Source organism: Solanum lycopersicum, chromosome 7 (genome assembly GCF_036512215.1).
Source record: "Solanum lycopersicum chromosome 7, SLM_r2.1".
NCBI classification, from domain to species: Eukaryota; Viridiplantae; Streptophyta; class Magnoliopsida; order Solanales; family Solanaceae; genus Solanum; species Solanum lycopersicum.
The window spans coordinates 23,820,903-23,836,507 of record NC_090806.1 but is presented as its reverse complement, the minus strand read 5'-3'; positions in this window follow the sequence as shown (position 1 = coordinate 23,836,507).

The window sequence follows — 15,605 nt, the reverse complement described above, 5'->3', positions numbered from 1 at the left end:
CGTGCTATTACTTGGATCCAATTGGTATCTGGGTGATACAAATTGGTATTTGACATCCTCACTCTATTTCGCAGATGGCTAGAACTAGAGCAACGGCTGTGCCAACACCAACACCGGCAAGACAGGGTGCGTCTGAGCCAGCCACTGGGGCTGTAGCTCGAAGAGGAGCAGTGGCAAGAGGTCGTGGTAGAGGTCGCGGGAGGACGTCCTCTAGAGGAAGAGGACAAGCACCTGGCCCAGCTAGTACTATGGTGGTGACTCCTCCACCGACTGAGGAGGTAGTAAGAGAGGGTGAGGAAGGGGAAAATGAGCAAGTGCAAGATGAGGAATTACCACCCCAACCTACCCAGAGATGATTAACCAGGTTCTTGCTTATCTTAGCGGGTTATCTGATCAAGGCCAGACACCTCCAGTATTTTCTGCACCAGCACCTCAGGTTCCGGGAGTACAACATGCAGCTGTTGTGGCTCCCCGCATGGATGCCTCATTGGGAGTAGTCACGTATTGACTACAGGGCCTATAATGACGAGTGATCAGCATGAACTTTTCACTAAATTCTTAAAGTTGAAACCTCCAGTCTTCAAGGGTGATGAATATGAGGATGCCTATGATTTTCTGGTTGATTGTCATGAGCTGCTACATAAGATGGATATAGTAGAACGATTCGGGGTTGAGTTTGTGACCTATCAGTTTCAGGGAAATGCCAAAATGTGGTGGCGGTCGTATGTTGAGTGTCAACCCGCACAGGCACCACCTATGACGTGGGCATCATTCTCTAGCCTATTTATGGAGAAGTATATACCCCGGACTTTGAGGGATAGGAGGAGAGATGAGTTCCTGAGCCTAGAGCAAGGCAGGATGTCGGTTACAGCTTATGAGTCTAAGTTTCATGCACTATCCAGATATGCCACCTAGCTTTACTTCAGTCCACAAGAGCGGATTCGCCGTTTTGTGAAAGGATTGAGGTCAGATTTGCAGATCCCAGCCTTACAGGTAGCTGCTGCAGCAAAATCCTTTCAGGAAGTGGTTGATTTGTTGATAGAGGTGGAGGGAGTGAAGCCAGACGACTTCACCATGGCATCGACATCTAAGAAGATTCGTAAGGGAGGTGAATTTAGTGGTTCTTACTCCAGAGGGCAGAGTTCAGGAGGTTACCCAGCCCGACCTATTTAGTCTTCACTGCAGGCTGTAGCTGGGGGTCCACCGCAGACCGGTCAACATTTCTCTGAGTTTGGAGGTTATCCCCAGACTTCGTCGTTCTCACAGAGGCCTATGCTTGACTCCAGAGAGTGTTACGGATGTGGAGAGACTGGACATATTAGGAGGTTTTGTCCAAAACAGAGTTACAGACCCCCAACAATTAGGGGTAGAGGTGGTCGTGGGAGAGGCCGCCATTCTGGAGGACGCGTTGGTCAATGTAATGGTGGTCCAAATCAGCCGAGGTGGCGGACAAGTTGGAAGCACTGCATCACAACATGGTAGGTGCAACGGACAGACAGGTTATAGGGCCCATTGTTATGCTTTCCCCGGGAGATCTGAAGCAGAGACATCTGATGTTGTTATCACAGGTAATCTTTTGGTCTGTGATTGCGTGGCTTCTGTATTATTTGATCCTGGATCCACATTTTCATATGTATCTTCCTCATTTTCTACTGTTCCTAATTTACATTGTGATTTGCTTGACATGCCTATTCGTGTCTCTACTCCTGTGGGTGAGACTGTGATAGTTGAGAAGGTGTATAGGTTTTGTCTTGTGACTTTTGTGGGGAGAAATACTTATGTAGACTTGATTATCTTAGAAATGGTTGATTTCGATGTAATTCTGGGTATGACTTGGCTTTCTCCAAATTTTGCAATCTTAGATTGTAATGCTAAAATTGTGACATTAGCCAAGCATGGGACAGATCCGCTAGTATGGGAGGGTGACTATACTTCCACTCCAGTTCGTATTATCTCCTTTCTTCGTGCTAAGAGAATGGTTAGTAAAGGTTGTTTAGCTTTCTTGGCACATCTCAGGGATGATACTTCCCAAGTACCTTCGATTGAGTCTGTTTTGATAGTCCGCGAGTTTCTGGATGTGTTTCCCGCAGACATTCCTGGTATGCCACCAGATAGGGATATTGATTTTTTCATTGATCTGGAACCGGGCACTCGCCCCATTTCCATACCTCCTTATAGAATGGCTCCAGCTGAGTTAAGGGAGTTAAAGGTCCAACATCAAGAGTTGTTAGGTAAAGGCTTTATTAGACCCAGTGCATCCCATTGGGGTGCTCCTGTTTTGTTTGTGAAGAAGAGGGATGGAAGTTTTAGGATGTGCATTGACTACAGGCAACTGAATAAGGTAACTACTAAGAACAAGTATCCTCTTCCTCGCATTGATGATTTGTTCGATCAGTTACAAGGTGCTTGTACCTTCTCAAAAATTGATTTGAGATCTGGTTATCATCAATTTAAAATACGGACAGCAGATGTGCCAAAGACTGCTTTTCGAACCAGGTATGGGCATTATGAATTCTTAGTAATGTCTTTTGGACTTACGAACGCCTGCTGCTTTCATGAGCCTGATGAACGGGATTTTTAAGCCATATCTAGATCTCTTTGTCATTGTATTCATTGATGATATACTGATATACTCAAAGAGCAGGAAAGAACATGATGAGCATTTGAGAATGGTATTGGAAGTGTTGAGAGAGAAAAAGTTTTATGCCAAATTCTCCAAGTGTGAGTTTTTGCTAGATTCAGTGTCCTTCTTGGGGCACGTAGTTTCTAAGGATGGAGTGATGGTGGATCCTTCCAAGATTGAAGCAGTGAAGAATTGGGTAAGACCTACTAATGTTATAGAGGTAAGGAGCTTTGTTGGTTTAGCTTGTTACTACCGTCGATTTGTCAAGGGATTTTCTTCGATCGCTTCCCAACTGACAAATTTGACTAAGAAGAGTATTCCATTTGTATGGTCGGACGAATGTGAAGAAAGCTTTCAGAAACTCAAGACCTTGTTGACTACTGCATCAATTCTTACCTTGCCAGTGGAAGGTCAAAACTTCATTATTTTATGTGATGCATCTTATTCTGGTTTGGGTGCAGTGCTAATGCAGGAGAGGAATATAATTGCTCATGCTTCGAGGAAATTAAAGGTGCATGAACGTAACTATCTGACCCATGATTTGGTGTTTGCTACAGTTGTGTTTGCCTTAAAGAAATGGAGACATTATCTATATGGGGTTAAGTGTGAAGTCTATACAGATCATCGTAGTTTATAGTATGTCTTTACTCAGAAAGATTTGAATTTGATACAGTGGAGGTGGATGGAACTACTGAAGGACTATGATATTACTATCTTGTATCACCCAGAAAAAGCTAATGTTGTGGCAGATGCTTTAAGTAGAAAGGCAGGGAGCATGGGAAGTCTAGCTCACTTGCAGGTTTCTAGACGCCCATTGGCTAGAGAGGTTCAGACTTTGGCTAATGACTTTATGAGGTTGGAAGTACTGGAGAAGGGAGGATTTTTGTCCTGTGTGGAGGCAAGATCTTCCTTTCTTGACAAGATTAAGGGAAAGCAGTTTACTGATGAGAAACTGATCCGGATTCGAGATATGGTATTGCCAGGAGAGGCTAAAGAAGCAAAAATTGATGAGGAAGGCATTTTGAGAATTAAGGTAAGGGTATGTGTTCCCCGCGTCGATGATTTGATTCACACTATTCTTACAGAGGCTCTTAGTTCAAGGTATTATATACATCCTGGTGCAACCAAAATGTATCGTGACCTAAAGCAACATTTTTGGTGGAGTAGGATGAAGCGTGACATTGTTGATTTTGTTGCTCAATGCCCGAATTGTCAGCAGTTAAAGTATGAACACTAGAGGCATGGGGGGACACTTCAGAGAATGCCCAATCCTGAATAGAAGTGGGAGAGAATTGCAATGGATTTCGTAGTGGGTCTTCCAAAGACATTGGGTAAGTATGACTCCATTTGGGTAATTGTTGACAGATTAACTAAGTCTGCTCACTTCATTCCGGTCAAGGTGTCTTACTATGCAGAGAAGTTAGCCAAACGTTATATCTCAGAAATTGTTCGATTGCATGGAGTTCCACTTTCCATCATATCAGACAGAGGTACGCAGTTTACTTTTAAGTTTTGGAAAACATTGCATGCTGATCAGGTACTAGGTTGGATCTTAGTACTACAATTCACCCTCAAACCGATGGGCAGTCTGAGCGAACGATTCAGGTTTTGGAGGATATGCTTCATGCATGTGTGATAGAATTCGGTGGTCATTGAGGCAACATCTTACCCTTAGCAGAGTTCTCATACAATAATAGCTATCACTCAAGTATTGATATGGCCCCATTCGAGGCACTGTATGGGAGGAGATGTAGGTCTCCCATTGGTTGGTTTGATGCATTTGAGGTAAGACCATGGGGTACCGATCTGTTGAGGGAGTCGTTAGATAAAGTAAAATTCATTCAGGAAAAGCTTCTAGCCGCTAAGAACAGGCGGAAAGAATATGCAGATCGAAAGGTTAGGGACTTGGATTTCATGGAGGGTGAGCAAGTCTTGCTGAAGGTTTCACCCATGAAAGGGTTGATGCGGTTTGGTAAGCGAGGTAAGCTTAGTCCAAGGTATATTGGTCCATTTGAAGTTCTGAAGCGCGTGGGGGAGGTGGCTTATGAGTTGGCATTGCCTCCAGGACTGTCAGGAGCGCACCCGGTATTTCATGTGTCTATGCTGAAAAGATACCATGGGGACGGAAACTACATTATTCGTTGGGATTCAGATCTTCTTGACGAGAATTTGTCTTATGAGGAGGAGCCGTTGCCATTCTAGATAGAGAAATCCGCAAGTTGAGATCAAGGGAGATTGCATCCATCAAGGTTCAACGGAAGAATCGGCCAGTTGAAGAGTCCACTTGGGAGAAGGAGGCTGATATGCAAGAAAGATATCCACACCTTTTTACAGATTCAGGTACTCTTTCTCGCCATTGTTTTTCTTCTTGTGATTGTTCGAGGACAAATGATGGGTAAATTGGTATCTATTGTAACGACATGTTTAGTCATTTCGAGCAGCAGAATCATTTGTGATAAAACTGACTGGATCGACGGATCACGTGACGGACCGTCATGGACTCCGTCGTCCCACACTTGTGTAATTTTCCTGTGGGTTATGGGATAAACTCTCTAAACTTTGCGACGGAATTACAGCACGAACCATCGTAGACACGACGGATCGTCACAAACATCCCTACTGAATTTGACTCTCTGAACTTCGCGACGGAATTGCAGCACGAATCGTCGTAGACACGACGGATCGTCACAAACATCCCTACTGAATTTGACTCTCTAAACTTTGTGACGGACCTGCAGGACGGACCGTCGCAGGTACGATGGGCCGTCACGAGCGGCGTAACCTCGACTGGGTTGGATTTCTGCTAAAAGTTTTAAGGGGTGTTTTGGACTATTTATGACAAACTGTATGAAATTAGTGGATAAGTTTAATAACTCATTTACTTGGGGGTTAAAGGAGGTAACCTTTAAAATAAATAATGGGTTACTTTTATCATCTTTGATACTTGATTATATGATAATTAGGGTAAAAGAAAAAGAATCTGTAAAAGAAAAATAAAAAGAACAAGAAGAGGGGAGAACGAGCGAGAGAAGAGAGAAATGAAGAGGAAAAGCAAAAAGGCTTTGGGAAGTAGCTTGCTTGATCGCAATTCTTCGGTGGAGGTAGGTTATGGTTTATGCTATGTCATAGTAAACTCTAAATAGTGATTGATATGTAATTGGTAGTGTTGTAACGTCTTCTATATGCTTGATTGTGTGTTTGTATGTTGTGATTGTGGAATCCTAAATCTTATCCCTCTCTATTAAGATGATGCATTGACATAAAAGAGGCTTGATGAACTAAGTAATGAGATTAGTGGATCGGAGTGTCACGTACCGACACGTAGAATTAGGGGATCGGGTGTCACGTTCCGACATGTAGAATTAGGAGATCGGGTGTCACGTTCCGACACGTAGAAATAGGGGATCGGGTGTCACGTTCCGACACGTAGAAATAGGGGATCGGGTGTCACGTTTGGACACGTAGTAATAGGGGATCGGGTGTCACGTTCCGACATGGTAGTAATAGGGGATCGGAGTGTCACGTTCCGACACGATAATAAAGAAGAGGATGAATCTTGAATTACGTAATATACTCAATTCAAAGAACCTATTTTTCCCAAATGAGTATGGTGTGGAGGCTTGAGTCCTCATGGGTGTGTTTGGTGTTGTTGCCAATGATTCTTGTACTTGTTGTTGTCACCAGTTAAGTGTGGTAGTTGATTTCATATTATTATTCGATATATATTGCTTTTTATTTTGAGTTGGCCGATGATACTTACTCAGTACGTGTTCCTTGTACTGACCCCTACTTGTATTTTTCTCTTTGTTATTTGTGGAGTACAACAAACGTGCCATCGACTTTGACTCGTCCGCAACTCTAGCTTGTCTCCAGCATATCAGAATTCAGGGTGAGCTACTGTTCCTAGCTCGTGCTGGATTCTCTCCTTCACGTCTTGATGTCTTGAAGTTCGGACATGGACCATCTGCTTACTTATTTTAGTTTTCTTAAATACTCTTAGAATTAGAATCTTGAGAATAGATGTTCTTGGTGTGATAACTTCCAGATTTTGGGAATGATAGGTTATAAACTTTAGAATCTTATTTACTGGTTATATTAATAAGATTTTTAGTCTTCCGCATTATATTTTGTTCATTATGGTTGAATTGTTGGTGAATGTTGGGGTTTAGATTTGTTGGCTCGCTCACATAATAGGATAAGTGTGGGTGCCACTCGCGGCTCGTTTTGGGTCGTGACAAACTTGATATCAGAGCATTAGGTTCGTTGGTGTCATCACACAAGAACGAGTCTAGTAGAGTCTTGAGGAACGGTAGGGGGACGCCCTTACTTTTCTTTGATTTCATATTATTATTCGATATATATTGCTTTCTATTTTGAGTTGGCCGATGATACTTACTCAGTATGTGTTCCTTGTACTGACCCCTACTTGTATTTTTATCTTTGTTATTTGTGGAGTGCAGCAAATGTGCCATCGACTTCGACTCGTCCGCAAATCTAGCCAGTCTCCAGCATATCAGAATTCAGGGTGAGCTACTGTTCCTAGCTCGTGCTGGATTCTCTCCTTCACGTCTTGATGTCTTGAAGTTCGGACATAGTCCATCTGCTTACTTATTTTAGTTTTCTTAAATACTCTTAGAATTAGGAACTTGAGAATAGATGTTCTTGGTGTGATGACTTCCAGATTTTGGGAATGATAGTTGATAAACTTTAGAAGCTTATTTACTGGTTATATTGATAAGATTTTTAGTCTTCCGCATTATATTTTGTTCATTATGGTTGAATTGTTGGTAAATGTTGGGGTTTAGATTTGTTGGTTCGCTCACATAATAGGATAAGTGCGGGTGCCACTCGCGGCTCGTTTTGGGTCGTGACAGTTTTGCGGCTTAATTGAATCTCAAAGATAGAGTTGTTATTTATTCTTCCGATTGCTCGTGGGAGACTCCAACTATCATCAAGAAACATATTAACGTGCCTCTAAGCCAAGCAAGTTTTATTTTGTATTCGTTGAAATTTTATCTTTCTTATTCATTTGTACTAACAGAACTTTGTGAAATGAATCATATATCCTGTACAAATTTTGTTGTCATAGAAAATTTAAAAAATAATTTTGAAGAGTCAATATTTTCACTTCTATCAATGGAAAAGCTATCCGAACTACTACATTTTGTGTAACAATAAGTATATGTGAATCACTTTATTTAACAAATGTATATTAAATATAGATTGCAAAGTGATGATGATAAATGATAATGATCATGGTAATAATAATAATAATAATAATAATAATAATTCAACATATTCTGCATAGTATTTTTATAAAGATCATCAGTATTTAAGGAATCCACATATTATAAATATTTTATTTATATTTAAATATTATTTAGAATTATTTTACTTACTCAAGCTCATTAATTAGAGTTCAAAAATTCAATAGAAAAGAAGCTAGAAATAAAAAAAATATTTTATAAAGAAGAAGTTGATTACATATGCCTCGCTCTTAATTATACTAATATGTTAGAGATGCTTTAATAATTATTCTAAAGGAAATTTTTTTAAAATGTCATTGTTTTAGTATTTAATAGGGTATAGTGTCAACACTTTCAATATTTAGTGATACTGTCAAAATTTTACCTTATTATGTATATTTTAATTATTTTATTTAATTAAAAAGAATACATAATTTAAATAACAAATATGAGCTATTTAGGGGAGAGAAAAATAATAAAAAGTAACTGATGCTTAAAACTCTCAATATCAGTTACAACTTATTGAAAAACTGAATGATATATCTGTTCATTATTCATGATGTTCATAAAAAAAATCCTGCGAGGTTTATGTTATGGAGAATAAACTGGGTAAAAGATTTTTGGAAAATAAACACAATAGAAAAGTCAAAATTCAGGTGTTTTAATTAAATAATCCTTATATTTTTTGTATTTGATTGTGATTTAATGTGATTTTATTTTTATAATAATTATTCATACGTATTTGTGTGTTAAATTATCATGTATTTTAATCAATGCAATTATCTTTATTTTTTCTGGGTTTGTTGACATTTTTTTTAATCCAGATGTACTGATATATTGTTAAAATAAAGAGTATTCTGATTTGAATTTGTTTTTGTAACTTTTGTATAAAAAGTTATATATCCAACAGAATACGTATGTGATGCATCAAAAGTTTAGACAAAAAATAATGTTCGAATCGTATATTTGAATTACTATTGTAACTTTATTGTTTTATATTCTTGATACAAATTAATGGTAATGTCATTATTTTCGTATCTAGTATTGATTATTTGATTATTTATTTTTTGACTACAAAGCATATATGGAGGGCATTAGTTTTATAATAAAGCATTTTGGACATTGGACTGAAGATAATTGCTATGTTGATTACACAACTGAGGAAATAATGATTAAAAAATACGCATCGTATAAAAATATAGTTGATGAAGTTGCTAAGCAGATTGGGGTAGATTTGAGGTATAACAGATTGAAACTTAAGTATAAAATAGAAGGTAGCATTGCACCTTTGGAGATACACAACGATATGGGAATGAGAGTATATGTCTCATTGAAGAAAAAAAGCTCGAGAATTTGCGAAGTACCCCATTTGTGTAACTGTATTTGTGAACGATCGTGATATAAAGTGTAAAATCAGTATGAAGAAGATATTAGCATGTGTAGTATAAATGGAGGAAGTACTATTGATAACCAAGCATTAGTTATTAGTGCACCATTAGTCAGTATTGAGTTAAAACTCTATTATCTGCAATATAAATCATAAAGAAGTCATTGAGAATCAAGTTTATGAGAATAAACGTACTTTGAATGCTGTGATGATGAATATGTCATTGATAATAGATTTCAGTGGAAGACAGAAAGATCAAGTGTAGTAAGGTATTTTGTTTTTATATAGATTTTATCTTTTGTTGTTACAGTAATTATTCCATATAATATCATGTATTAATTTATTTTGTTTATTTTCTTTTATAATTCGACTAGTTATATACTTGTTTGTGTATCTGAAAATTGTGGATGGACAATGAAGGCTCCCAACATCAATAAATCGGGAATGTTTAGAATTAGAAAGTTTGTTGGTGAGCATACACGTCCATTAAAATATAAGGTGTATCGTTAGACACAAGCAACAATCAGTCTTGTTGGAGGTATAATAAAACCCAAGCTAGTTGATCATAAAAGAAAGTTGACTCCGAAAGACATGCAAATTGATGTTAGATTTGAACTTGGCATAGATGTATCCTAATCTGTGTCATGGAATGGTAGGGAAAAGGCAATAAATACACTAACGGGACACCATTTGATTCATATAGTAAATTGCCCAGTTATTTATATATATTGGACACCACTTATCCTGGATCACATACAAGAATGAAGAAGACGAAAGAAAATGAATTTCTATATGTCTTTATATCTTTGTTTCCTTTCATAAAAGGTTTTGAAAGTTGTAAGCCAATAGTTGTAGTAGACGGCAACCATCTCAGGGTAACTTATGATGGCACATTTGTGTCTGCAAGCACACTGGATGGAGCAGGTAACTATTAGATACTTATATTCTTATAAAGAATTACGCACTGTATTATATTATTAAAAAATGTATTTGTTGTATTTGCCTATGTATATCCTAATGTTTGGATTGTATATATTCAGAAAATATATTGCCGCTAGTATACGATATTATTGATTCGGAAAATGATGCAGACTTGATTTTTTGAACAATTTAGAGAAGCTCATGGTTTAAAGGATAAAATGTGTGTTGTATCCGACAGAAACGAGAGTATTATAAAAACAGTTATGAGAATGTACAATATACCACATTATGCTTGCATGTTTCATCTTTGGAATAACGTGAAGACTCTTTACAAAAAGTCACATGACAGTCTTTTTTCAGAAGTGTTTTATGCAATGACAAAGGCATACAAATATTCTAAATTTAATGAACTGATGAAAAAAGTAGAACGTGTTGATATTAGGGTGAAGAATTATTTGGAATTTGATAGTTATGATAAATGGGCACGAGTGTATGCAACAGTTGATCGAGGCACCGTGATGACATCAAACATAGTTGAATACATAAATGCATGCCTTGTGGAAGCAAGAGAATTACCTATATATGATTTTCTTGAGGAAATTAGACAAATGTTTGGTCGATGGAATTTTAAAAACCATACATATGCTTCTAATACATTCACGACACTTTGTGGTAAAGCACAATAAATGCTCTTTGAAAATGAAGAACTTTCATTGCATATGACGGTATGTTTATGCTTCATTAAAAGTGTTGTATTTTTTATTTCATCCAGTAAAAAGTAAAGATTGTATAATTGATATAACTTAACTTCCTTTTAACTTTGTGTAATAGGTAGTTGCAACAAGTAATTATGTGCACAGTGTTCGTCATGAAGGGGAAACATTTATTGTTTGTCTTGCAAGGAAAACTTGCACATGTATGAAATTTCAAGTGGATGAAATACAATGTTCGCACGCTTGGGCTGTTTTAAAGAAGAAATTTTTTGATCTTGAACCGTATTGTTCTGACCTTTACAAGCCAAATATATTACTTGTTACATATGTCAATCCAATCAATCCATTACCTGATCGAAATGATTGGAATGTGCCTGGATATGTAGAGAATGAAATAGTTAAGCCTCCAAAGTTCAAAAAACTGCCTAGGAGGCCTCCAAAAAAGTTGAGACATATAGATTGGGTATATATCCATCTATATTGAATTGCGGATTCCGAAATGATAAAATCATTTTTGATTGGACAAAAAAAGGGTCTGCTATAGAAGATAGTTAATAAAATCAAAGAGGAGAAAACAAGCGTCAAGGCAGTTCGACAAAGGCAGAAAGAGTCTCCGTCCTGAACACAGAAGGAAGGCAGGTTTGTCAATGCTTGAACTGATTGATCAGTCATATAGTGAGCTATATGAAAAGAAGAACAAGAATTCTTGTAGTACTTGGGGTTAAAAGGGACATAAAAGGAGATCATGCAGGAATGGACCGCGAATTGAATAGTTAGATATGTTTGATTTTGTTTTGAAAAATAATTTTGCATGTGTTTGTAAAAATTGTTTATCCTTTGATATTTATTTTTGATGTTTTCATAATGTTCAATGAATATATTTTATCAAAATATATTCATTTACGCGTATATACTTGTATCCTAATAAAATTTTTGTATTTGTAATATATAACTTAAACGCTCTTAAAAAATAAAGTAAACAAAATTAAACAAAAAAAAATAAAATAAAGTCATTGATATAGAAAAAATAGAATACAAAAAAATATTATTTATAATGAAATACAAAATCATTTGATAGCTTACTCAATACTATTGTCTATCACATTGTATATGAATAAGCTAAGAATTCAATATGTATATGTATATGTAAGAACACTGAAAAATATGACTTGAGAAATTGTGATTTAATGTTCATAAACAAATATATTTGACACTGTATAATATAAATAATGTGCCCACATTTGAAAATAAATTAAATTTTACTACAAACAATACAACTACAACTAATGTGACGTAATGAATATACAACATAAGGAAAAACCTGTTAATGTATATAATGTAATACAACAATTTTACAACGATGGATACAAAACACAAAATACAACACACGGAATCAACTAACATAATATATTTACATCAAACCAAAATGAAAAGTATGCAGAATAAACTGTTACACAAAAGTTAATTAAAATGATAAGTATGAAGAATTATCAGCTACATAAAAGTTAACCAAAATTATAAGTATGAAAAATATACAACAACATAAAAGTTGATCAAACATAAATTAAGTAATTTTAAAACACAAAGAAATATCTTCAACAAACGCACAATTACTGTATTTCAATTGGAGCATACCCAACACGGACAGATTGCGGCATGCTATGTCTCAGGGGTGCCTCACTGTCACTAATGGATCTGTTGTCTTGCTTTTGCTGAGCATAATTCCAAAAAAGTGCAGCATATCTTGAACTTAAAAACATTACGTCAAAGGTACCACTTGAATTTCCTTGACCATAAGACAACCACTCGGCAAAAGCAAGCATATAGATACCGCAATCCCTTCATAAAACATGAGAATAAAAAATTAAAATTAAAATACAAATAAAAATGATATACTGAATTCAAATTAATACAACATACAAGCTTCCATCGATCTGTTAAGGTATGTTGTCTATGAAGACTATCTCAAATAACTCATTCTCTTCTTGACTAACAGATCTATCTAAACATCTGTTCTTGTAATAATCATACATAGTCAAGTTAAGCGGAATGAGTTGAGCCAACTTGGTAACCTCTTTCCTGATTGCTGCATCATGACCTGCCGCTCTATAAGAATCATAAACGTATACACGTCTATCATTAAGAGAGAGTACCTCCAATTCCCATTGAAATTTTTCCTTTACATTTACAGGGATAAATACGTGATCCATCAAATGCCACGAAATGTCAGCATGAACTTTATACCCTCTAATGCAATCACCTATAAAATGCTCTTCATCAGCGCAGCAGATATCACTAACTAAATCTTCATACTTCTTTCAAATTGATGAAATTTAGAACGTAAACACACAATCCACAGCTATGTATTTTTACCTGCTGTCAACATCATACTTGGATTTCTTTCTCAAATAATAGAAGATAATATTGATATGTCGAACAATAAAAAATAAATAATGATTAGATAACAATAAAACGACGAAGAATCACTAAATAAGTACAGTTATTACTTATCGAATCATTCAATAATTGTCCTTTTGAGTAAAAATTGTAGAACCAATTTTTATTGTCTACAATATCAACACCAAAGTCACATGGCACTAGAATGCGTGCTTTACCCTTCTTATATCGGTCCTGATCATGACGTCTAAGCAATACACAAAATTTATAATGTATACAATTTGCTATAATTTCATATTGAATACAACATAATAGCAATAATACAATTTTGTGATAAAACATAGAAATTATATATGTATCTAATGTATTTGTGAAAATATGCACCAGAATTTAGTGTAACATAACTAACAACAAATCAACATCTGTAATGTTATTACAATACATAATTTAAAAAAAATTAACAAACAATAGATGAGTTGTTTCAATCACTATATAATACAACGTACATTAGCATTCAATCAGTTGATTAATTAAAAATACACTAACATGTTTAGAATACAATAAAAAAATGATTCAGATTAATACCTGATTACGAAAAACAACCTCAAAATAATAATCAAGAATACATAAAAATAATATATCATATACTAAAAAAATGAAGAATACATAATACATGATACAATTTTTTTAATATTATTATGTTTCTTAAATACTTACTTGTTCTCATGTTTTGCAAGAAGACCTTAGCGAATCCATGACTGGTGTGCATCCCAAAATATCACGATTGCCAGAAATTAGATAAAAAATGAACGGGTGTTTTAGTTCAAAAATAATTGGTTGCACCGATAAAGTACCTGATGTAAATATTAAATTAAGGAATAACATACCATATACAAAAATTAGAGTATATATATAAAAATTAAATTTAAAAGATATTAAAATTTGTTATGTCTTTATACCTGCAGATGAGTCGAACAATGTCAGATATGAGAATGGATTGAAAGGGCCTGGACGTCTAATCCTATGTGTAGGTAATGGTATGTGAACAAGACTTATTTTGTTCTGACTCTCCATGCTAGCATGTTTTCGCATATTTGAGTTGTTATTGCTTGTGGTTTGAATGTGCATGATGATGCTCTGCTTTGCATTAATGGTATTCTCAGCAACATAAATACTTTTTATGTTACTGAGACTTGGCATCAAAGAATCATCCAACTCAAACTGTGATTGTTGTGACCCTTCTATTGGAACTATAGACTAAATAGGGGCAGGAAATATGAACTGATCCTCTTCATCATTGTCATCTTGATCTGAAAAATCATGTTGTCCTTCACAAACAAGCGACATTATTTTTTTTGGGTTTGTCAAATACAAATGATGGTTGAGGTATCTGTAGTTAATAAAAAAAATAACATTATTCAAATGCAAATTAGCCTAATAAGAATAAAAGTAATTAACTTATATAAGTAGAATATACAATTAAAATTATTGATTTAGACGAACTAAAATCAGCATCTATAGTGATCAAAGTACGAACAGGGAAATTGTCACAATCAACCTTTAAAAAATATAAAAATATTAATTATAAATAGTACTCAAAACAATCCCAACTACACTATATAGTTATGTCGATTTAACCAACATACTTTTTTATCAGCACCCCCAACAATATTTGGTATGTCTCCCAGATTTGAATTCTCAAAAATTGAATGATCCTCGAAAAAAGGAGATTGAATAAAAACAATATTGGTAAATCATATAAAAATATAAAATTTATAATGCACATACTTGAAAAACTTTCTTGCTGCCATCATTTGAGCTTTCATCACACTTCGTATTCTCATCATCAATAAGTCCCTTCAATCCATGTAGATATTTGATACAAAAATAGTCAACATATAAATATAAAATAGTTATAATAAAATACAGTATAAACGACATATAAAATACAAATTAATATTAAACATAAACGTAGTAAGAAAAACAGAATACAAAATAATAATCTTTATTTTCAAAATGAGTTGTCTCTACCTTATTTTGATTTTATGATACAACTGGACTTGTAAAATGTTGTGGTCCTTGAGCAGCATTGTGATTGTTTATGTTGTTCTGAAAATATATTAGATACAAAAACAATCAACATATATTTAATCACTATGGGTAATGAAATAGAGTACCTACAAATATAGAAAAAATTAATATCAAACATAAATATAGTAAAGAATACAGAATACAAATCGAATAAACTATTATTTTCAAAATGAATTGTGCCTACCTGATTTTGATTTTTTGATAAAATTGAACTTGTAAACGATTGT